The 24,861-nt window shown below is 41.4% G+C and overlaps 2 pseudogenes; one reads left to right on the top strand and one right to left on the bottom strand.

Moving 5' to 3' along the window:
* Positions 1-10,027: 10,027 nt before the first annotated feature.
* LOC107788439 (uncharacterized) lies at positions 10,028-14,470 on the bottom strand (annotated as a pseudogene).
* Positions 14,471-14,756: 286 nt separating this feature from the next.
* On the top strand, positions 14,757-15,257 carry LOC142173654 (uncharacterized; annotated as a pseudogene).
* The last annotated feature ends 9,604 nt before the right edge of the window (positions 15,258-24,861 follow it).

Below are 24,861 nucleotides of genomic sequence, written 5' to 3'. Positions count from 1 at the left end.
ATAAAAGTAAAAACCATGCGCATGGATGAAAGAGCGCGCTTTGAGGTAAGAGGGGAATAAAGATTATAGAAAGGCTAAGTGAAGTACTTATAGAGACTTCTTTACCATTCTTCTTTCCTCTTCTTGCTTATCACCTTCTTTCCATTTCCTCGCATCCTAATATAATAAAGATCATGACAAATTGCTCCAGGTCTAGATATCTCCCTTCGAGATTGCCAGCATCAGTCTAAGTAGCTTAAGTGTTTGAAGAAAAATGTAGAGAAGGAAGGGTGGTTGAAGCATGACCATACGAAGTACCTTTAGCATTTCAAGTACCTAGTTCAGAGCCAGGACATCTTTGGCATATCCACCAGCAGCGCCTTTGGCATGATAGGCAGGCAACATATCTTGATCCATCGGTAGCAGAGCAACTGAGTGAATGACCTTAATGATCGTTTTAGAAGTAGCGCTTTACTAGCCTAACGACTCAAAGCAAGGTCGAAATCCATCCCTCTTTTAAAAACTGATTAATTAACGACCCACCAAGCAAAGGCACGCTGTGTGGTAGTAGCCAGTTCAAGGAAGTGAAACTAAGACAGGAAACTTCCCTTTTTTTTACTTTTAAGTAAGTAAGACCATGTCCTCTTCCCTTTCGATATCAAGATAATTGACGAAGGTGGTGCTTTGGACATTTTCGCTGATGACAAAGATATAAACATCTACCCGGTATACCAGCAATCCTTCTATTCGGATACCCCGTTATTACTCTAAACCATTGCATTGCCGAGAGGAGAAAATGCTCAATGTTCTATATATTATTTCTTATTCAATTCATTCATATCCTTTTTGTTTTCAGTCCCGAGTTTCCTTTTCTCTCCAAGCCAATCGATCGCCTTCTTAGTTAACTGCGAAACCCGCCCTTTATCCATCTATCTTTAGATACGGAGGGCTTATGAGTCACGGAATTTTAAGCCCAAAAAACAAGGTAAGAAAGGTGGGGAACAACGACCTCACACAAAACGATTTGTCTAAGCAATCTCAAAGAGATTTTCAATAAGTCAATACCAAGCTTTGCTTTCTGCGCCTACTGATGTGATGATAATTCAGAAGCTTTTTTGCAAAGAAGAAGGGCCATGTTCCTATGGGTTCACGTGCTAAGGGTTCACTCCACTAAAAATGCTCTTTTTCAAGATAGAGGTTTAAGGCGCATTAATCACGCCTTGAATGAGGGAAGTAGTGGAGTCATGTCAAGCTTCCTGACCTGCTTTGTACCAGCCGATATTTTGTGTAATGCAGGGCGCTGACTAGCCCTGCTCAACGCCCTACACCCTTCTGTTGAGCGCTTCATTGAGCATTTCTCTTTCCTATCCCATCCTTACGCTACACTATCCATAAGGTTGACCTAGCCCTCTCTTCTCTCCCTTTGTCCACGCGAAAATTACATTCCTTTCCTTTCCTAGCCTATTAAATGTGGTCATGTATGTAATAGAATTCAATGGGATGACCTCCTAGTTGGACCCATACTGTGATGGTAGTGAATGTGGCCTCAGCTCCCACAAATGCAGGCTCCCAAACCCTTAGACTGAGATAGTACCACAAAGCAAGGGTTACCATAAATGACTCTATGGAAGTCCTCTCCCACTTGAAAGCTAAATAAGGAGAAGAAGTGACCTAAATCAATGTATTTCGTTCTTAGCAGAGGTTCCTTCCATATAATCCCTCGAAGTACTTCGCTCACTTTCGAAGAGTGAAAGGATCATTCAAAGTAGACTAAGGACATAGGGCAAAGGAGCTTAGAAGGGTGACGGAAGGGAGTAGTAAGGTATGAAATCACTTAGATAGAAGCATGTTGGATGACAGACTGTTGTTGAGATTTCTGACATTGAGAAATGACGTAAGTGATAGATGGAATCGTGGAGTAGGGTAGTTTCCATTGTTGATTGAGAAAGCAGCGAGCCCAGTGAGCTCTCCAATAGTGCACCGAAACGGGGTAGGAGAGACGGTAAACCTTAGATCGGTTAAGATTCTATTGAAATGTCTTTGATTGAGTGAATCCTGCCCGATTTTGATTTCCGTCCCCGCGGGAGACATTGTAAATAGTTTAATGTTTGATTCCCTTATTGAATTAGGAATCGATTGAATGGGACTTGCCTATCCCTTATTCATGTCCGATTTTTCTCTCTTTCCTTTTGATACTTGGTTGGCAGGGTCAGGGCCTTTCGCACTGGGCGAGCTAATCCGTATTATTCTATGTCAATGTGACCTTACCGGCCTTTATTTTAAGCAATTATTCACTCCAAGATGCATGACAAGACCTTCGATCTCTCTCTCTCCATAATTGATATGGAAGTTGGAAAAAATCAACCACTCAAAGCTGACCTCAAAATGTTCCAAACACGCATAAGTGTGAATATTGAAGACCCTCTTTTCTATATTTCATATTGTTGATTAGTACAAAAGCAAAGGGCACTGATTCAAACATTACAGGTAGATTCTTCTTAACTAAGAAATGGAAGGGGGCACTTCACCGAATGATATGTAAAGTATGGTACGTTCAGTAAACAATCCCTTAGCTCAATTCCTCGGAGATACCTAAGGCAGCTCCCCGTGTCCTTTATACTCAACAGGAAAAGAGTATACAGGTCCGACAGGGGCGAATAAGAGCTCGTCGAACCGTCATTCTTTAGTTCCAAGGTCAATCAATCGGTAGTCCTCCAATTTACTCTCAAAAACCTGTTTATAAGAAATAGCTCATGCCACTCGTATTGCCCCGAATTCACAAAACAGGTTTGGATTGGACATTATTGTGTAAACATTCAAGTTGACAATCGGCTTTCTAGACAGCTAGTGGACTCTGAAACCAATACCAATGATTTCGCTTGATCTAAGAATAACGTAGCATAGAAAACCGGACTCACCAAGGATGGCGAATGTGCAATACGTAGAGGTTGCTCCACTTCCTATAGATTGTTTTGTAGTGGTATGATTACGATGTTTGCTCTGAATGGAAGAGAGACGGCTTTTCCTTTCGGATGTTGCAAACGCATAAATGAAACACCTTAGTCAGCAGAAGAAGTCACTCTCAATCCGATCTATCAAGAAATGTTTTACCGGTAAAGTATAGCAAGAATTAGTCGATCCTTTCTTAGGGTTCAAAGTAATTCAACCAGTGCCAAGAAAAGTATCCGGTTATAGAGCGAGGCAGCAGAGGGGAGTTGGCACAATATGTAATCCCTAGGATATCAATGTCGGAGAAGGGGATCACTCAATGCTGTTACATGCACTTATTACTTGGGATTGGGTAGCGTGAAAGAGATAATAGAAGGACCAGCCAAAAGTTGTTCCGTCTTTCCAATAGCATTCTTAGTTAGCACCATTCAACTAAGCCTGTTTTTGACGAGTGAAGCGGCTAGGCTACATGCTTAGCCTAGTATTCCCGGATTGGTATTGGATAAGAAAGATTTTGCTTTCATCCCACTCATGAAGAACAATAAAGTGAGGGGAGGGCTCCATGGAAAAAGGGTAAGTTTGGGATGAGAGGGTGAACACTAAAATAGTAGTCACCAAATTTGGCTAATTTTTTTTATGAAGGCGAATTGATAAGAAAAGGTACTTCCATGTGTATAAAAGCACAAGGGAAGGAGGCCACTAGTCCAAGTATAATAGCATAGGGGGTGCAAGGGTGAAGATACTAGATTGTTTTGGCACTCTTGGTCAGCTTTCTTTCATTCAGTATTTCTTTCTTCTGCCTTTACGCAAGCCAATTATGTGTGGCGCTGCAGAGGAAGGCATTATTTACTGTACTACTATCGGCTGTACAATGATGGCATTGTGGATCTCATTCGTATTCCAATTTTTTGGACAAAGTTAGAGTAGTCATTTAGGGAATAAGTCTTTTTTAATTATTCTGTTAGCATAGCATTAAGTGCTAAACATTTTACACTTTAGGTTTTACCATACTATACATGCAAGCATAACAAATAAAACCAAACAAAGATAGTTAGCATAGATAGGAGTTTATCTCCAATAGGCAGTAGAGTAGATCTACACTAAAACAAAAAAGAACACCAGACATGAATACAAATGTCTCAAGACACTTATTGAAACCTTCTAAAACTAAAAAGAGTCAACGAACTCTTTTAGATTTCTCGAGTACCAAGGAAGACTGCCTCCACGATCAGTGCCTGCTACTCCTGGCGTGGTCCCTTGAGTCTTTCTTCTAGTTCCCAAATTCTTTGACGGCTTGATTCCATTTGGGCTTCAATAGCAGCCGGGTTCACGGAGCGAAGATTCCACAAGAAACCATTTAACATTATTTGAGTCTTTCGAAGAAAATGTTATACATTTTTTATTTCAACGTTAATTTCATCAAGTCGATGGGGAATGTTGGGAAATTTGAGCAGGGAGGACCATGGCTTCTCGATATACACTAGTAGAAAATTTCTGTTTTTTTTTTGTAGAGCAAGAAGGCTTATCGAGCCTATTTTTATAGAGTGTATAGCAATTCTGCCAATGCAGTACGAATTGCATGGCTGGCACAATATGAGTACTATAAGCACGCTGCCTGTATGAAAAAACAAACTTTGCAGAACCCTTTCACCTAATAGATCGTGGTGAAGTCAGCAATGGATTCGGCGGATCATACACCTTACGCTCAGATTTAAGAAGGATATTTACGAGACTGAGGTGAGTTTTAAGAGAAAGACGGGGGTGGATTTTTTTTGCTCTAACTGGTTGTGAGCACGGGAATTGCGTTGTCGAGCAGTGGGCGGAGAGGAATTTGGTGTTGTAGTTTTGATGACTGTGAGAGGGGTTGAAAATTTATTGGTTTTGTTTAGCAGGTATATTGGTATGAATGAACATATTTTAGATTATAGAATGTATAAGAGCCGTACGACATGAGCAGTTGAGTACAGTACTATCATGCCTTTGTTTTGTTGTGTGAAGAAAGTAAAAAACTTGCGAAGCACGCAGCTCAATCACCCTGCCTGTGTGAATTGAACGAACGTAAAAGTACAACTAACTTAATCTGGTTTTCCACCTATTCTTTAGTGTTCGGCCATTTCTAGAAAAGTCTAAAGGACATATTCGTTGCTGATTTGGGGTTGCGATGGAAGATAATGTTGAAGTTATACACCAAGTACACACGTGATTCTGCTATGACAGAAGTACACGCGCAATTCAGCTCTGGAAATACTCCCGGAGGTCCAGAGAGAGATGATTATAGTCAACCTCTACCTCTCAGATAGCTTTCTTTTCCAACACTTCTATGTGAAGATCATTGTAGTATTAATATGATTGATAGTTTATGTTTACGATTTGAAGTTTTCCAAAGTCTCAAATTCAACGTAAAAGTTCCGGCATATGTTCTTTGCAGATGCTAAAGCCAGAGCATGATGGCAAGAATTGATCGAGCGAAGAATCACAGTTCTCAACTGTCACATTCAAATTTCACTCAATTAAATAAACTATGCCCTTACAAAACTTATTAGTACTCCTACACAGTTGTTCAATTTTAATGTCATTCTCAACTTTATCCCTAACTGGGTCTTTGATTTTAGGCCCTTTAGAGGAGGGTATCTTGTTGGTTAATATCATCCCGCCTCGCATGGACTTCCGGTCTTTCTTAGTTAACAACTTTATTACAATTTTCAGTTCTCTAGTTACTCCTGCAAAAGCAACAACAGTTAGGGATCTGATTGAGGAGCGCCGGGAAGAAAGGATCGGGGAGATTCCCTTGAAGATCACTTACCCAGCTCTGGAAGGACATGAGTGGAGAATTGTCACCGGATTTGATCCAAAAAACACAGGGCGGAGTTACCTTATTCGTGAGTCTTGGCCGGGTTTGTGTTTAAGGAAGAAAACCTTATTGTAGGTTCTTTTAAATTTAAATAGTGCCAAATTCAAAAATAAAAGGAAAAAGATGTTTGTACGCATATTAAATTTTCTAACTCAATTGATCCTACTGTGTCTAGATCAGAGTTCCAGCTTGTTAGCTTTGTATTGGCTCCCACCTTACTTAACGGGGCCCTTAGTTGAATACCGATCAAAATTGTTTGAAATTTTTAAACTTTTCCAATATAGAATTATTAGTTATGTTAAATACCCCGAAAAGCCGAAACCTCTTATTACGGTCTTTAGAAAAACTACGACTAGTCAGGAATTGCATAAGAGAAGAGATGTCGTAAGTAACAATAGTGCAAAAGCAGGCGGCAGAGATCCTCAAAGGAAACCGGATGCTTGGGGCTTAGGACAAGGAGCGTCCGAAGTCTCTTAAGAAAGGACAAGGACTAATTAATATCATGTTTACACCGATCAGATTTAAAAAAGTCCTTCGCCCTTTATCTTCTCGTCTATCTTCTTTATCTTCTAATCGGATCGCCTAGCTTCTTTCAAGCCCTACTTGAATTGCTTTCTTCACAAAAGAATTTTTATTAAGAGTCCTTTAAGAAGCTAAGCTCCTTCAGATAGTAAGATTCGCTTAACTTCATACCTCTAAGCGCTCATGACTATCCGATGATAGTCACTTCGCTTTCCTTTTAGACTGAAAAAAGGAAAACAGAAAGATTGAGCATAAAACAAATATAGAGAATGAGCTATTACGTGCAAACAAAGGAAATTCAATAATAAGAGTCTGATCTTCTCGCGTGAGAATATGCGATTCCTCCGGAGTGAAGTTGTTGGAGGGAAGAGATAATGAGGAAGCTAGTTTATTTGAGAAATCCACTTTCTTTAAATGGTGATGTAGGCGGGGGTTTCCGAGCAATGCAAATAACCTCTGGTTTTTTTCAGATTTGGCGAGCATCTGGAATAACTAGTGAATTACAACTCTATTGTACAACAATTGGGGCATTGGTCTTTGCAGCGTTAATACTTTTTGCTGGTTGGTTTCATTATCATAAAGCGGCGCCAAAATTGGCTTGGTTTCAAGATGTAGAGTCTATGCTGAATCGCCATTTGGTAGGGCTACTAAGACTTGGGTCTCTCTCTTGGGTGGGGCATCAAGTACATGTATCTTTACCGATTAACCAATTTCTAAATGCTGGAGTAGATCCTAATGTATGAACGTAAATCTTATCTATGTCACAGGTTTGATGATCGCTAACGCACAGAAACCCAATCTCATAACTCTTTTTGCAGGCAGGAGGAAAGAGAAAACTAGCTAAATGAAGTAGAGCGAGAGGGAGGATCTACTTGGAATTGGCTGTCAGTGAATCCCAAGTATCACATAGATAGAGGAAAGAAAATCGCTTACATGCCGAAGGTACATCTGAGACCTTCCTTCCAAGCGACTATGACATAGATAGACAAATGTGATTGTGCTTTAGGAAACTAGCAAGCCTTGCCATTCATGTGAAAGGAATATCATCCTAATGAAAGCCTGATTCTTCCCTTATCAATGTTTGAGATGCCTGGTTGTGCCAATTTCCTTAGTTGACAATATGACTTTTATGCCTGGCGGCAACTCGAATCTTATGTTCTTTAGATGCCCAGCTTATCTTCCAGTTGTCTGGCTGTAAAAGGCAGAGGTTAGTTCACAACATTGAAAGCCAAAGACGAAGCGAGAGGGCAGATATAGAGCAGCAGATAAGGAAGAGATTTAGGCAACTTAATTGACCTACCAGACTCTAAAGAAAGGGTACAACTTATTTGGAAACTAGAAACTTATCGCTTTCCAAGCGAAACTCGATGCTACTTTAACACAAGGGCCGGTGTCCATCATTGAAAGTGGCATCTCTATTTGCGCACATTGGAGAAAGTGCTCTGCTAGTGAGATCAGTCCATTGACACCTATAATTGTTTCAACCAAGGCCGAGCACTCTTCTCGTATTTTTGGATGCACTCTCGCTTTAAGTAGCTGAAATCTCTTTGTGGAAAAGTTTCTTATTGCGAAATGAATGGAATTCTAGAAGCTCTCACTCAAACAAGGGCTTCCTATAGTGTACTAAACAGAATCAATGGACATAGAGCATGTCCCCCTCCTGACGTTCCCTTAGCAGGTGATCTATTGTTGCTTCTTATGACTGGTTCCGCTCAACTCCCCCTTCAGAGCTACCCTTGCCTGAAAGTGGAAGAGGTAGCTTACTAACCTACTGGAGTAAGTAGTGTTGTCCAAAAGCCTCAGGTGAAAAGGCATCTTAAATGTAACAAGGTTCTGAAAGAAAGACAAGCCTTAAGGAAATTCAAGCTGGGAAGGTAGGTTAAAGTGACTAGTTTTTCTTATCCGAAAGCAAGCAAGACAACAAGGGAGGTTGAGGCAACTCGTTGGTTTTGAGATGGGTTTCCTTGCGGGTGTGTCCATTTGTTTTCCTATTCAAGTTCTGGTTCCAATTTCAGAAAGTTCAGATTCTTATTGCCACTGCTTAGCATACACTGGTTAAAAGGTTAGATGGTTCATTTTTCTTAACATCAGATGAGTTAGGTTTTTTACGCAAAGAAGCCATGCGAAAAATGCACATGAAGATTATAAATAATATGTTGAAATTGAATCATCGACAAGAGGTTTATTAGAGAGGTTTTATTATGGGATACAATCGAAGGGCTCATAAAATTCAAAACTTGAGAAGTAAGGGAATATCGATGGACTTTGTTGAATAGAGAGCGAACGGGAGGCAAGTGACTTTGATCTCATGCTGGCCTTTACTTCGGCTACTAATAAGGGGGTTGGGGTTTGACAAATCAAGATTGCGGCTTCGTTTAGCTGCCTATATAGTAAGAAAAACTCTGAATTTCACGTTGAATAGCCATAGTGAGTTTATCACTAGTGGCATAAGCAGATGAGGCATATGTGGTGGGGAGAAAGGCAATTTACCTCACTTCTAACAATTCTAGTTGAACGCGTAACAAAGCCAATTCTAGTTCTATATTGAAAATATAGAACTAGATAATCAAAAACAATGTCTTTTTTTTTGGTGGAATCGAGCGAGATGATATGCTGAAATGGGTGCTAGCTTAAAAACTGCCGCAAAACGAAGCAACAGTATCGGTTGAGGCCTCACCAAGATTTCATAAATAAGTCTCTCAACAATCAATATTTCTTATGAATAGTTGGGCATTGAGGGAGAACTTATCGATGACAAAAAAGGACGAGGTTTCTGTTGGAGGGTCCCTGACATCCCGAGTCAAATGGAATTGAAAAGACTTTTTTTATATTTATAAACAAGGTGGCATCTCTTAAGTGCGCTAGTCGGTTTAATTATGGAACGTCCAAAAAGCCTGGTCAAATGCGAACATTATTATTATTATAATAATATGCCCTAGAACATGTTATTGAATTGAGCGAGAGGTCCCCTTCTTTCCTACTACTGAACCGGGAAATTGCGTAGATTTCTTTGCTTGGGATTCCCTAAGTAACCAAACCAATCCCTGTAATTTCACATGGAAAATGGTCTGTTTTGAGTGTTTGAAGTGGACGAACAATTAGCGTACATAATCTAGTTTTATTCCATCATGTCTTTCTTCCCATCAGTGCTGGAAACCGCTTTCATGTGTCTTGGTTGTTGGTGGAGAAAAAAACCCGCCTGAAAATAAAGATTCTATTTTCAATAGTTTCAAAGGCTTGAAGGAGCGTAGCCTTATTCAAAAGGAATTGATAGGAATTATCTCCTACAATAAGACAAGAGGTAAGAAGCAAGGAAGACTGTTTATGAATAGCCCTTATCAGTTCCAATGTGCGGAATAGAAAAAAAGACTATTTTTCTTTCGGGGTCATAAATCAGAGAATTCCCTCTTTCAAGCTTCCTTACAGGTAGAAGAGTTCGCAAAGGTATAGACAGCCCGATCTAGCCAGGAAAATTATATGCCTCTGTAGTAGCCTGCAATGGAATGCAGCTATTTCTAACGGATAGCTATGTTAGCTAGGCCACCTGCCTGATCAGGGTTTCCATTCGAACTAGTGCCTTAAGCTGGAAGGTAAATGAAATTATGTGGTATGGTATTGTATATAAGAGAAAGATTTCCTTTAGGAGTGATCTTTCGCCTTTATTGAGGAGATATGAAACAAGCTTACTTACTAATAAAGCGGCAAGAAGCAGCTTCTTCCTCAAAGTCAACTTTCTCCGTTTTTACTAGTAGTTGAGTGCTCATTGTTGTTCGGATCTTGACCTTATCCGAGCTTCCCAAGCTCTATGCTTTTGGGGAACTTTGTAAGGGTCTTACCACCTTCTTGATTGGCTATATTTGAGTCTTTGGAGTACTTTAGGATTATATTCTGAACCGAGGATTTGTGCTTGTGGGCCGGGGTGGATATTGCAGACCAGCGGATCTGGTGGTCGACAATCGTTCATACTTGGTAAAGGTTGTTGCAACACCTGTAGTATGACAGAGGACTTATCGCAATGCCAGCAGACCAATTTACAATGTCGCCGTAGCTAACGTTCGTCAAGTAGGCCATATGGATTGGCCAGGGTCTTCTTCAGCTAATGAGACCTCGATCCCGAAGCTTTCGAAGTATCTTTTTGATAGGTGCCTGTATTTGTATGGGGAATTCGCTACTGATAGATCTCGCCCAGTGTCCCCCTCCTTCCCCCGCCGCCTTCCAAACCGCAGGAGTATACAATGACAATGTCGGGGCAAGAGTGTCCGATCGTGAGACTACCTGTTGAACGTCCGATGGCACATTGCTCCGACCTGAGCTATGCAACAACGAGATCTCCCTTGATCCTTGCCGTATGTGCTTGACGGCCCCCCATAAGACGCTCACTTGGGGACTTCTTACTCTAGCTGTTCCAATATTTTCCGCTAGTTGAACTGCGTCCAGTAGACTCCCTGTTCCACTCATCCCCTTCATTAGCTCTTTGATCAGGATACTATTACCTAGGTTCCTAAACTTTGAATGGATGGCGGAGCGTAGGTGGCAAGAAGTTATATGCATACGGTGATTTACCCGTAGATGCTTCTCCAGCTCTCGCAAGAATTGTATTGAAGTCGCACTCGGAGGGACTTCCTGAATGACCGTACCGAGGAATTCTACGGTACTCCGTGCAGCTATGGTTGTTGATCCTGGAGAATCTACCCAAAGGTTCAAGCCAGATTGTAGGAAGTGGGCAATACTTTTTTGTATTTCTATGAGAAGCTCGATAAAACCCACGATTCCCAGCAGTCAGTCGTCGACATATCGCGCGTAACAAATCCTTATTAAGTAATAGGTTTTTAAGGGGGCCAAATTACGGGCCAAGCCTCTCTCAGACCTGATAACAAGTATCGCCTCCCCGCCAAGCTCTATCAGCGGGCCCTTTCTTTTGCAATACTTAAAAGAGTCTCTCATGGCCCAGTTATTATGACAACGTTCTCTACCATTGAATTCGAACATCCTGGTAAACCCGGCTGCTTCTATGAAGAAGGCGGCGCAAAGGAGGCTCGAGGGCTTGTTAAGGAAGGCGGCAAGGGCCGACGAAGGGTGGAAAACGAAAGGCATTTTCTGGTCACCCTGAGCCGGGGGTGCTTGTGTGGGGGTGGGGGGTGGGTGCCACGACGAAACAAGGGAATGAAAGGCCGCTTTGCATTGGATGCTCTTTAACCTCCCCATAATTATGGCTCTGTTGTCTTGGGGAGCATTGAAGCTTGCTTCTTCGGAAGACTTTTCTTGGTCATCAATATGACATGTTCATAATAGAACCGATCGTATTCTCTGAACAATCAGAATTTCGTACTTCTGTCGGATCCTCCCTATCTCCTGGTTGAGCTTGTGTAGGTAGATGTTGCCTGGTAGGGCCGATAGTGTAACACCCCGAAAAATTTCGAAGTACTTAAGTGTAAAGCCCGGTAATGTTTGCGAAGAAAATAATTTATCATGTTTCCGGACTAGGCTTACGTGATTGAGGATTGTAGACTTTTTGGGTTTTTGGGTTGAATAATGCACCGGAAAGTAAAGGAAAAGTTTTGGCAGAAAAAGTGCATTTCTGCTGTCCATTCTGTGACCGCAGAACCACTCTGTGGACCGCATAATGGCCGCACAGTGAGGTAGTTAATTGGGTTGGTTGGAAGCAACTATGCGGTCGACTATGCGACCGCATAACTGTTATGTGTTGCATTATGCGACCGAATAACAGTTATGTGAACCACATAGTGACTGCATACATAGACAATTCTTTTGGCTATTTTGTAACCAATTATGCGACCGATATGCGGTATGCATATCGGTTATATGATCGCATACCCTTTTCCGGAGCTCCATTTTTGGGCTTTTAAAACCCGACCCTATTTCGTTAAATGCACTCTTTGGGTCATATTTGAGACACAATCTGATATTTTAGAGTGAGAGAGAGTGCCCTAGAGTGAGAAGGTGTTCTTCAATTCTTGCTCAAGTTTTGGAAGATTAAGAAGGGAAGCTCACTAGGTCTTCATCTTGGAGGTAAGATTCTACACCCTAAACCCTAATTTAAGAATATGACTGATTCAAGCCAAAATTCACACTTTGAGAGTTGTTTATTTTACATGCATTTGTTTTCAAAGAGTGTAGGAAGATTGTGGAGCTACACATGGTAAGGATTGGGTTGTGGGATGATGGAATTTTCCATAAAAGGGACCTAGGAACCTTAATGCACACTTAGTGTTTGATAAAATGCTCAAATGAGCTCGAACCATGATCACCTTCCTAATTTTGATTCAATTTGTTATATTTCTACAATAGATTGAAGTTGCTAAGAATTCTGGAACATTTAGAGTGTAAGGAAGCTCAAGCGAGGTATGTTGGCTAAACTCTTCTCTTAGAATTGAATCCCATGATATTCATGTAAATTACGTAAGTCCCAAGTGATTCATTATGAAATTGGCAATTCCGTGTAAGATTGGTTGAAAGATATATGTTCAACAAGCATCCCAAATGCTCTATTCATGTTATGTTACCAACTGAGGATCTGTTAAAATATGGGTTGTGCATTAATAATCTTTCGACTTTAAGTCAAGTTCAAATGAATGCTATTAAGCCAAATTTTGTGAAATATCTTTATGTGCATTACACTCTAAATTGCTCACATGTGTACTACACACTTTGATTTGAATTGTGTTTGTTGTTGATGATGAGGATGATTTTTGAAATTGATAATGTGAGCATGAAATACTGAATATGGCCAACATGCTAAGAATTATCTTATCAAAAGATCTGAAAGTATTATGAAATGCAATGATTGATATAAAAAGATTGATGTCTCAAATAAGACATCCTAGCCGGTCGGGTCGTGATCCGATACCATGCCGTACACATGGTGGTGAATGTGCTAGAAATTGTAATTGAAATTGTAATTGAAATTGTGATTGTGGTCGATGTCCCTAATGGATAGCTTAGCCGATCGGGTCTTGATCAGACTCCGTGTTAAAGATGGCGGCATTGATATTGAGAGAAATTATGGTTGATGTCTCTATTGAGATAGCCTAGCCGATCGGGTCGTGATCGGACTCTGTGCTAACGGTGCAGTGGTACTGGTTTTGTGAATAATGGTATTGTGAATAGTTGTATTGGTATGGTGAATAATGGTACTAGTATTGTGGACAATGGTATATCGATACTAAAAATCTCCCATTGTGAGATATGAAAATTAATTTGAACACTGTCTTGATCCTAAATTGAGGTTTGATGTTAATTAAGGCTTTCATTGATATTATGATAATCTTATTTGTATTATTTGTCATTCTATTGAGAGGGTGTTTAGTTATACATACTAGTGCTATTTGATAGTACTAACGTCCCCTTTGCCGGGGGCGCTGCATCTTTCAATGGATGCAGGTGGTTCCACAGCAGGAGATATTGGTCAGTGATAGCCGTGCACCTTCTTCTCAGCTAACTTGGTGAGCCCCACTTCATTCCGGGGTCATGAATCTTTTGTACTTTGTGTATTCTGTTTGAGGTATAGCTGAGGACTTGTTGCCAGCATTATCATTGTACTCTTCTTTATCTATAGACGCTCCATAGACATAGTGTGGGTTGTGTATTGGTGCTGGGAAAAACAAACTATGCTACGTTGTGGTTGTATTACTTGTCCATTTGAGACTTTAAAAATGGTGAAACGTATGGTAAGAAATTGATAATTGCAGACATGACCACTTTATTGTTTAATTAAGGAAAACATATATTCGCTTTATTCATGAATGAGTTTGGATAGAAGGAATCTAACAGGCTTGCTCGGTCTGGTTCACTTGGATTAGCGCTGGTCACGCTCCTCGGTTTGGGGCGTGACAGATAGTAATACACTGTGTGGGACAGAGTAAGGGCCCTTCTCACCTCCTATGAGTCGTCCGGCGAAAAAGACTTTCTGAATCGGGTAAAAGAACTTGGGATCGTCGATCTCTTCCTTAAAGATGGGATTAGTCAATATCGGTCGATGTCATGAAAACACTTCCTGATGTCGAATTCCAAAAACCAGCAAGAGGTTCCCCACTCTTCTTTTATCCGTCTTAGGACGGAGTGGAAGCATCGACCCGAGCAGAAGTGCGATGTGTCTAGAAACATGAGATAGTAAATGGATTCGAGTACCATTCTGATCGCCTCTTTCATGATCCTTTATATAGGTAGAACTACTGTGAGCGGTCTAAACTTCGACCCTTATTTCTTTCTTCATATTGTAAAGCGGAGCAAAGCCCATTTTTTGCTCCCTCTATTGATAGAAAAATGGCACTCATGCTGTCGTTTCAGTGACCCATAGGGCTTCCCTATGGCACTCGTGCTGTCTATTAATAGAAAAATAACACTTATGCTGTCTTTTTGGTTCTTGAGAATGGCCGCCACTTCTCCCAGGTTCGGAATGATTATCCCTGCCTGATGGATCTACATCCATCCCTGAATGTCGTCGGGTACTATTAACTTCCCCACCATTCTTGTAACTGTCACCTGTAATCCACGCAGGTGTGTCCGCACCCCCTTGAGTGGACGAGAAAGAAAGGATTTCTCGGAGCAACCCCCAGGTACCAGACCCAGGAGTCAACTTTCCCGTATGAGCATTCGGTACATGTATACCCCCCTAATCTTAGATATGTCGTTTGAGGGTTTGCCGCGGTTCAATGCTGTGCTTACACACAAGGCTACCCTTTTCTGAAAGCTCCGCATTACCACCTACCACTAGTCTTTGACCGGAGGGGTTTATTGCACAAAAACGCCGGGGCGCAGGCTCCCAAAGAGAGAAGCCCAACGAATGTCAGATGCAAAGCCTCGCACCTCATTAAGATCATATTGGCATACTCTCCCCAAAAATAAAGAGCAGATCCCATTGAAGATGAGAGTGAGGTAAAACAAGGCCATTTCTGTCCACCGTCCTTCTCACGGAGCAGTTAGCCTTTTTCTATAAGGAATGTAAGTGTGGATGAATCGACATAAAATATAGGATTTTTGTTGTACACGATCTACATTTTAGTAGTCCTAGCTATCCACTCCACTATGTGGTAGAGTATTCGTCCCCATCCCTTTGCAGGGGTACCTTCCCTTTTAATTGAGAGAAGGACTCGAAATTGACTCCCCTCGATTCGAGATCCAAAAGAAGCGTCTTCAAGGAATGCTCTCACGTGGTGGTACGCGGATTCTCGAGGGCTCGAGCTCCCCCTCCCATCCAATCGCCCTACTACAAAATAAGGCAAGGGATCGATGCCTCATAGAGAACCCAACCTTTTCAAGTAGGGCTTGAAAGAAACAAATCAAACCAATTTTCAGACAAAGAAGATAAAAAAAAGAGTATAGTGGCTAGGAAAGCTCCGGATATTCTATTGGAAATTGAAAATGTCAAAGTAAGATGTGGTTTATAAATATGAAGATGAGGAGATAAGGGGCGAAGGATATTCATGATATTCAGAAAGATTTATGTTCATTCACTCTGCTCGCAAAGCAGTATACCGAAAAAAAGAAGCGACTATCTTACATAAGCAATTATTCTTATTCTTATTCTTTCTTAATTGAAGTTCCTATATTGGGTTTTTCTTTCTTTTATGAATGTTATAACTCCTAATTCTTTGGTAGCGGACCTCTTTGATAGTTCGACCGTTATCCCCCATCTAACCCAACTATAAGACCGTACGGCTATTATGATTCTGAGAGAAAGGTGGGATGGCACCTTCCTTTACCATCTGTTAGGCTCCAGGTACACGGCTGTTAGGCTCATCCAAGGTGTATTTACGGAAGTAGAAGGGAACTTGACCATCAAGTTTGAAAAAAGCTGGCCAAGCCTGTGTCACTTTCTTACGTTATGAGAAAGGGAGATCAAAGATGTATGGGGCCGATACGCGAAGGATCAAATTATGGAGATAGGGGATCTTAAGAGGCGGAAGAAAAGGAACCTCGGTGACCCAGAGATCGCGGAGTCCGCGCCCGTGACGAAAGTAAAGAAGCTTTTCTCTCATTTCAGTCGAGCATGCCCGCCTTTATCACTTCCCTTCCCGAAGTGGGCGTAGAAGAAAGGAAAGCGCACTCGATGAATAACCATGCCGTGGCATAAGAAAAAAAGTCACCCGCAGGAGCTGAAAACTAATATCTTGAGGAATGGGAAGATGCTTTAACATGGGCGGATGTGGGACACAAAAAGAATAGATTCAGGTGCTCCTGAGTCAAGAGATTTTTCTCCTTAAGTAGCATTCTTGTAAGTATAGAAGGACTTCTCCTGTCTCTAAAAAGATAAAGCTAAAAGCAATCTCTGGTATAGATATTGATATTGACCCGCCTCTATGGGAGGTGGGTGGGGATCAAGAGAAGTACGGTCAGGCACATCATACTCTTTAAGGATTGTGTCATGTCAATTTTCATAGTGAATTTCTTGCGTATCCACGCTGAAAGCGAGAGCTCACGGTGGTGGGAAAGGAGAATCAGTAAGATAGGATGCTCTGTCCCAACTAACAAGAGTAGGAAGATTCCAGCTTTGAATCGTGTTCTTGATGGCGATCATTTCTGCCACGTCGTAACAGTATTTAGTGCTTTCTGTTTCAATGGTTTGGAACCTTTCTTACTTTCTTTATTATATCGGGGAATTGTTTCTCTTGGTCCGCTAACTCCATAAAGGGCTGGTGGGCGGGGGTAGAGCCTCTAGTGCCAATGTCGATGAATCAAAGGTGTATGTTTATGGTATAGAATAGGAAGAGCAAGAATGGAACTGCTATTGCGTGTCCTATCATCCGCGATGAGCTTCTTTCATTCGTCAGTATGGGGTAGGTAGAGTCTTTTGCTCGTATGAATGGCGTTACTATAGTCACACCAGTCTTCCTTCCTTTTTAGTGCACATGAAATGGAAATCCTAATAGAGACTACCCACACGGTGATTAAAACTCTTCCTTCTCTGCTTCACTGTCAATTAATTGGCACATGAATGAAGGTGTAACAGAGCATGTACGCGACGATCAAAAACGGCTTTACCAGCTGCCTGTGATAGGAAAAAGAAAACATGATCAGATAGTTCGTGCAGGGAATTTCCCACCTCGCCTTTTATCTTTCCCTTGCCGTGTAGGTAAAGCTAGAAGAGCCTCATTGGCCTGACAGCTGACAAGCAAACCTTCCATTATTATGTTTAAATCACTTATCTCTATCTCGCATTGACCGGACAAAGTTTTCAAATGAGCATCCCATGGGGCAGCCATAGCTTGAACCTTCCTTCTTGCAGTCAACTATATAACTCAGGCAGCAAAGGTTCGAGTAGGATGGCAGTTAGTCTTCCTCGCCTCTTTCGGGTGGGCGGCGGAAAGAGGAAACACTCTTGTTCTTGTTGTGCGGACCCCATAATAAAGAAAGATGGAAGATAAGAAGCTCAATAGCAAGTCCGTCTCATAGTCACCACTTGTCTGTCATTTCAAGCCTAAAAAACAAGCAGAAAAATACGTTATCGGTTTAGTAGCTCGAAGTTCATCTCAATCAAATGTCAGGTCAATAACATGACTCATCCTGTTAGTCGAGCATAGCTAACGCTATGATGATGCTATGATGCGCCTGCACTGACGTGGCTTGCAAACAACGATGACGCTATATAGCCATATAGGCAACGCTCGGGACCACCTCCATTCACTTCAGAGTCTTAGGCGCAGCTCTTCTAGTCATAAAAGAGTCCAGTTGCGAACATGTGCACTCCTATCCTATTGTTGCTTCTATCATGATAGGGAATCATGTGATTCTTTCTATCCCCATACTTTCTCGCTCTTATGGAGGTGTATTACCTAGATTATGTAGTTATCTTCCCTGGTCTGACAGTAGTCAAGGGAAAGTCACTTGAGCTTTTTCTCCTTTGCTCCTTCTTTCCGGAGCGCACTAACGGAAAACCTGAGATAATTCTTAGCTGTTGTGGACGTTAGCGTCTTAAAGAGAGTAAGTGCTTGTTGCTCCTGCTCTTGTAGTTAGATAAGTCACTAAAAGCATACCTTATCTCAGGGGCATGAGTACACTGCTTTCACACTCGAACTCTCCTACTATGTGATGTGTGTGCTTTCAAGCAATAGGACTGCTTGCTAAACGAACCACTACTGGCGAAGTTTCCCATACCCGCACTAAGGGGTAACCTGAGATAAGGTATGGAAACAGTCTGATTATTTCCACTTGAGTCGACTTAAATATTACTCTCCTCATACAGTCTTGGCTCTAGTGAAGAGAAAGAATCTCTCCCTACCTTACTGCGGGAAAAAAACACTTTCTATCCCCCAGTGCTATAAAACAAACAAACTTATCTAAGCATTAAAAGCAACAATAAGGAATGGAATGGGAGAAGCTATAGTGCATATCACTTTTCACTTTCTCGTCAGTCAAGACCTTGTCCTTAGTTCTATCAGATATGGAGTCTTCCTCTGGTTCTTCCCGTCTCTAGTACAGATCAAATCATATGATCTCTGTATGTATGCACTGAGGAGCTATATCTCCCAGATGAAAGACTTCTAAACCCTGATTTCCGGAAAGGCAGCAATCGACTTATTTCTGTGTTACAGCTTTCTTGTAGTACTGCTCTCTTTTCAAGCGAATATCTATTTCAACTGCATTCCCTATTGCAAAGAAATCAACCTCAGTTCTTTCTGTTGATAGGTTAGCTTGATGTAAGGTGTGAGCCTCTTCAGTTGCAGTGAAAGTTCCCGACTCTCTAGTGCTATCCCCCGTTTTTCAGCCTGACATTACAAAGGTAGACTTCATCCACCGGATGCCCTGGCTTTCTTTTTAGTTTTCCAATCTTATGTCCTTCATTAATGAAGATGCAAATTATAGATGACCTAGTGGCATTTATTCCAGACCAAAGAATTCATCTCAAGAAAAGAAAGCAGAGAGGGTGACTGAATTTCACTCTTTATCATTCCTTACTACTCCTCAATTCCCATCAAGTGTTGTCTTATTTCCCAAGCCACTGCTCAATCCTCCTTTTCTGATTGATTGAAAGTAGCAAGGAAAGACAAGCAAAAAGTTTGTTGGCTCAAGAAGCAACTGAGGAGAGAGAAATAGTAGTAAAGGAAATACATGTAGCAGTCTCAGGTCAAAGGAATCAAGGAAGAATTTATTCTGATATTGCTGTTACTCTTTCAGAAACTCATCCTGAGACCTAAGTGTGCCATTCTCTTCGTCAAGAAAGATCGAGCAGCAAAGAAGCCTTGACTTCAAGCTTAGGTCTTTTTTTTAAAAAAGGGAACTAAGGCAACTTTTAGGTTCAGGGAAAGAAAAAGGCTAGCGAACCTCTTTCTAGGAGGTACAATACAAAGGGCGAAGCTCGAGTAGGTTACTTTGAGTGACCTTCATAGCGGGTGTTTCGGTGTTAACGAGTTCGGAAAGAAGGTCAAGGATGAACTGTAGAAAAAGACAAAGGAAAGAGCGATGCCTATATTAAATCAATTGATACGTCATGGTAGAAAAGAAAAATAGCACACAGACAGGAAAGCCATATCCATAATAGAATGAAGGAATGATTCAATCTTCCATCATTTTAGAGCCGACGCCCCCTTTTTTGCCTTTCTATGTATACTTCCCATCCCAGCAAATTATGGAACAAGCAACGGCTTTCGCGTGAAAAAATATTTTTGCTGGGTCTCGTTTCCACATTTCTGGGTTTGACCTTTCATCCCTTAGTCTCATTATGTTCAACTAAGCCACTTCGTCCCTTGACTTGGATTTTCACACCTTTCAAAATCTCAAAGGTGCAATCCAGTTAGGGGTGGAACTGCATTTTATCGCTGCCAAGCTTCCGGTAGTGAGAGCACGACCACTTATAAATGACTTACTTGATAATGCCTCCACCCTTTGTGACCTCTACTAACTGAGTGATGAATTGGATAACCCATCCAATCCTCTATCGCATCGAATTGACGAATTCGTTCTGTTGTGTTAAACCAGTTAAGGTGGTGGTGCTCAAACACCAAGTGGGGCTGGGGAGCGAAATTGCTAGTTTTCTTTATATTCTCATTAAGGAAAAGTGAATTTATGAGGTTTCCAGAGAGTGGTAGCTCGACCCTCGATAGAGTGGCGAAGCTGTGAACGAATGGGTTAGACAAAAAGGGGAGGCGGGGATCACCTCTAACAAGCGTATGATTTCGAGTCTAGATTTTCACTCTCGACTTTTGCCATGTAAGGAAAAGGATTGTGGTTCGATCCTACAGCGTGCTTCTTTTATCCCATCAATCAACGCCTGCTGCACAGAAAGAAGAAAGAGGCTCGAGGTTCTAGTATAGATAGGGATTGAAAGTTCATAACATTAATTGGGATGGGAAAAAGTGGTTGATTCTAAAAAAGACGGGGTTTCATCAAGCTTTCACTTTTTCGATCGACCTCACCGACAGATGATCGAAGGCCTTAACTAGTAAAATATAAAGAAGGATCTTTAAGTCAATTAAATAAACTAATCAGTTTCTGGTCACTAAAAAGTGAACTTCCTTCCTTCGATAGTCGGAAAGTCTCATAGGCGGTCTGAGGTTACCAGTTTTGCGGGACCGCAGTCCAACAAAAATAGTCAAGTGATGCTTCCCTTTTATTGTAATCATTTAGCAGGGATCTTGGGATGGGCCCAACTAAAGGCCAGCTAGTGTCCTATAGCGCACTCCCTTTCTTTTGGTATCTTTCGCTTGGAACCTAATCCACGAAATGGATACCAAAATGGTGGCAAGTGTTTTCTCAATCGAGAGTCATTTCCCTTAGTGACTGACGAATGGAATCAACCAGATATTTACTTAAGTTGTTTTTTGTTGCTCTCTTTTGTTCCAACGAATGTTGTATCTTGCTTCTCTTATGCCCTATTTTCTATCGCAACCCCTTTCTTCTTTTTAACTCGAACTGTGGTACACGACCTCCTTTTATTGGAAAGACCTCTATTTGACTGGGAAGTAGTGCGGGAATGTATGAATAGCTCATTTGCTAGTTAAGTAGATCCTTTGTAAAGTGTATTCCTTCCTTGGTAGTATGGAAAGTCTGTATCTATAAGGAAGTCTCGGGGCTCCCAAGTACACGATTGTTTAGGTGTGTGCTAAAAGTGCTTCCTTTAATATCAGCATGTATCTGAACCAACTTTCCATATCTCGGAGAAGGTATGCAAGCAAGTCATATATGCTAATAAGCTCCTACTTTTTTTTATGTGGCAATAAGCCCGTTTTCACAAATTCCCGTCTTTCTCGATCAAAAGCTAAGCGTGCCAAACCATCTAAGCGAAGTCCAATTTGTCAAATAAGAGAGCTGAGACAAGATGAAGTCATTCGGGATAAGAGAAGGTCCTATCCTAACAAGCCGGGGTAGGACCGGTCGAATAAGTGGTAATTCATCTTTTCGTAGATGAAGAATAGGATACTTCCTCACATATTGAATACTTTAATACCAAGAAAGATCCTTTTGAAACATAATATTTTACTACCTGAATAAATGCCCGAGAGTATTCAATAAATCTTCTCTCCCTCTATCTACCCCAGCCTCGGTTCGGTTATGGGACTTCCCTCTGCCAAGAATTGTGAGAAGATATTTCGCTTTTACTCAGTACACAGATTCGGATGAGTTAAAATAGAACTAGACTGATCAAGGTGCGGAAGTCAAGCAGCAAATCCAATCCTTTTAAAAGAGAACCTGAATCCTCTCTTTCTGCCCTACTTCATGCCAATCACTCTCCTTCCTTCCCCAAAAGCCAACCATGGCATGGCAGTCGATGCATCAACAATTTCATTGCCTTTCTCTAGAGCATCAGATTCAATATCAAGGGTAATTAGACTAAGACTGAATTCTGTAGTAGAGGAGAGCAGGAAAGAGACAACAACGATTATTCTAATTGAATGTCAACCCGCCTATTCTTATTCACTTTATCCAATAAATGGCTATGCGAAATAGGGATTGTTCCTTCCACTGCGCTGCTTTCCTAATCCCTTACTCTATTTCCTTTTGCACCTGCCTTGTCGAAGTAGAAGATGTGGCATTAGTTAAAAAATACTTTCTTAAAGTGGCGAATCGACTTCTCCCTAGAAGGGCATTCTATGCATCTTCAGCTAGCTTTCCCCCGCCGCCTACTATCTAGCTGTAATCCTTCCCTTAACTCTAATCATGAGTAAGATATGGAATTGGATGCTTCTTAACCCAAAAGTCAATAAATAGAAGAGTGAGGAGGGATTTGTTGGCAAAGCAAGACTGATTAGCTCGCCTAAGGGTCGTAGCGGAAGAATTCCTCATCTGCGAGCTATTGGGGATCTATTCTCAGGAAGGAGTGAAAGCACTAACTTTCCTTACATAATAATATCTTAATCTATGATCTACAAATAAGAAATAGGAGCATCTAGCCGAGTATCAGTCAGTAGGCAGAAAAGAAGTCAAAGGCAAATCTCTCTTTGCCCCCCTCTTCAGTCAATGCTTTGGCCTTCATCTCTTTTACCCTTTTAATTAGTTTTTTGCAAGTGTAGGGGCACGTTTTTAACCTAATCGACAGTTGTTAGGATTTTGCTTTGCCATTCTTTCCATAATAGGATTTTTCTTAATATTATTTGGATGGACTCAGATCCTCTCATGTAGGAGGGTCTTTGATGGGCTTTGAATTTGGATAGATCTAGCAAGCCTTCTTGCATGGACTTGGGCTTGCTTACTGGCTTCGTTGAGAATGGGATTCCCTACCCGATGAGTCTGCTAGGCTATTAGGCACCTTTGGTCTAGGATTTCTCAGGCCTATCCAGAAGTCTGAAGTTCTGTCTATAGAAGGTCTAATTCTGAGCCGAAGCTCTATTTATTGCCCTATTCCCTTTCCTGACCAAAATCACTAAGGAAGGGATGGGGTGGACTCCAAATCGTCTGAGCTTATTGTTCTCTTCTGAGACGATTGGAGGCTGGGGGAAAGGGCACTCTTGAAGAAGGGCCTGTCATGCGTAGGGATGAAGAAATCTCCTTCTCTTATATGAGAGGCACTATTGAATGAAAAAGAAAGTCTTCAAGAAGTGAAATAAGGAATCATAAAAGAAATAGCTTTCGACTAAAGACGCAGACGATGAGCATAAATCTGCTTTAATAAAGTAGCTCGGGGGAACCTTAATACAGGACATCAGGGCGAAGGTATGAAGGTACGGCAATGCAGCCCAGTCTGGTCTGAGGAGGAGTGGGACTGTGAAAGCTACAACAAAGGGAAAGGACTTTCACCAGTTTCTTGAGTGAGAAGCAGATGTTGGTGAAAAAAGGAAGTTGAGTTCAAGTTTGGAGCACATGGCATAAGCCAAAGATCTCGGGATGACTCTAAAAGGTAACGAGATGATTCTGGTTAAACCGGGCATTCCTCAGAGCAAGGAAAGATCTTTCAAAAATAGAATCAAGAGAAAGCGCTAGAACCAATGTAAGTAAGATCCGCTACAACTAGAAGTAGATCTGGTACCTTCCTCAGGGTACTCAACAACTAGAGTCATCTCCCTTTATCCTTTTATCTTTAGTCGGTCGAGTAGCTTATTCTAACGTTGTGAACTCATTCTTGCCTTTGCAATACCAACGCATCTTGTGCCACAGAATCGGTTGTGCTCTGCCTCTTCCCCTCTATCCGAAGATTGCCTTGTGTGGGAGGTTGACTCTTAACTTCAGTCAATGGGAGGAATCCCCTTATCTAATGTTCTTTGTATGGCACTCTAAACTCTTTTTCTTATGTGAGACAGAACGTGTAACTACCGAAGCTCATTCAACTTGTCCTATCTTTGGATAAGTATTGCGGTTAAGTCAGTTAACAAGATGAGAGTCAGAAAATTGAAATAGGAACTGTCAAGTGATTCTTGAATGCTTCTACTTATGTAGATGGAGTCCAGTACGCTACTATAAATACTTAAAATTCCCAAGACAATATCGGGAGTATCCATATTATGTGATATTACACTAGATCATCAAACTCCTTCCCGCTATACCCAACCGATTCTCAAGGACAAACGGTATAGCATTACATTTTAACAGACAAATGAAAGCTAGGTCTCTAATCCTTCTTCACGAGGAAGAAAGGCCTTGTTATTATCTATATCGACGAAAGGTGTGTAGCGGTGTAGAGTCCAACTAAGACTTCCATGAAGGGTCTCATTCATCTTGATTGAGGAGTTTCTTATTGATCACTAAACCTGCTCCTTCTGAGAATGGTTTTACCCCGCTCCTCAATCTTATTCTGTTTCCGATCCTGCTTCAGATTCTCTTTCAGTTGTGGAAACAAGCCCCTATTCCAATCAGTTGAGTAGCCCAAGCACATTATGTATTGTCCCCTCTCCTGTGAAAGAAAGAGGTTGCTGCACCTAACTACCTGAAGTAGAGCTTTATTTGCCCCGACTTTCCTTACTGACTTTCCTAGTTTAGATAGAGTATTGAGAATCATATCAAAATACACCAAGATCTGGGCCCAGGCTTTCTTTTTTCTAGAAAGGGTAGCTTTAAACAACCCGGTTCCAAACACTCCAAACAAGCAAGCGACTCCCCTTCCTTAGCATACCCGTCCATTAAGGCATTCTTCCTTTTTGCGTATGTGTTATAGCTTATAGCTCTAAGCCCCA

The sequence above is a fragment of the Nicotiana tabacum genome, chromosome 19 (assembly GCF_000715075.1).
Source record: "Nicotiana tabacum cultivar K326 chromosome 19, ASM71507v2, whole genome shotgun sequence".
Taxonomy (NCBI): Eukaryota; Viridiplantae; Streptophyta; class Magnoliopsida; order Solanales; family Solanaceae; genus Nicotiana; species Nicotiana tabacum.
The sequence above is the reverse complement of the archived record's forward strand: the minus strand, read 5'-3'. Positions and strand labels throughout refer to the sequence as shown.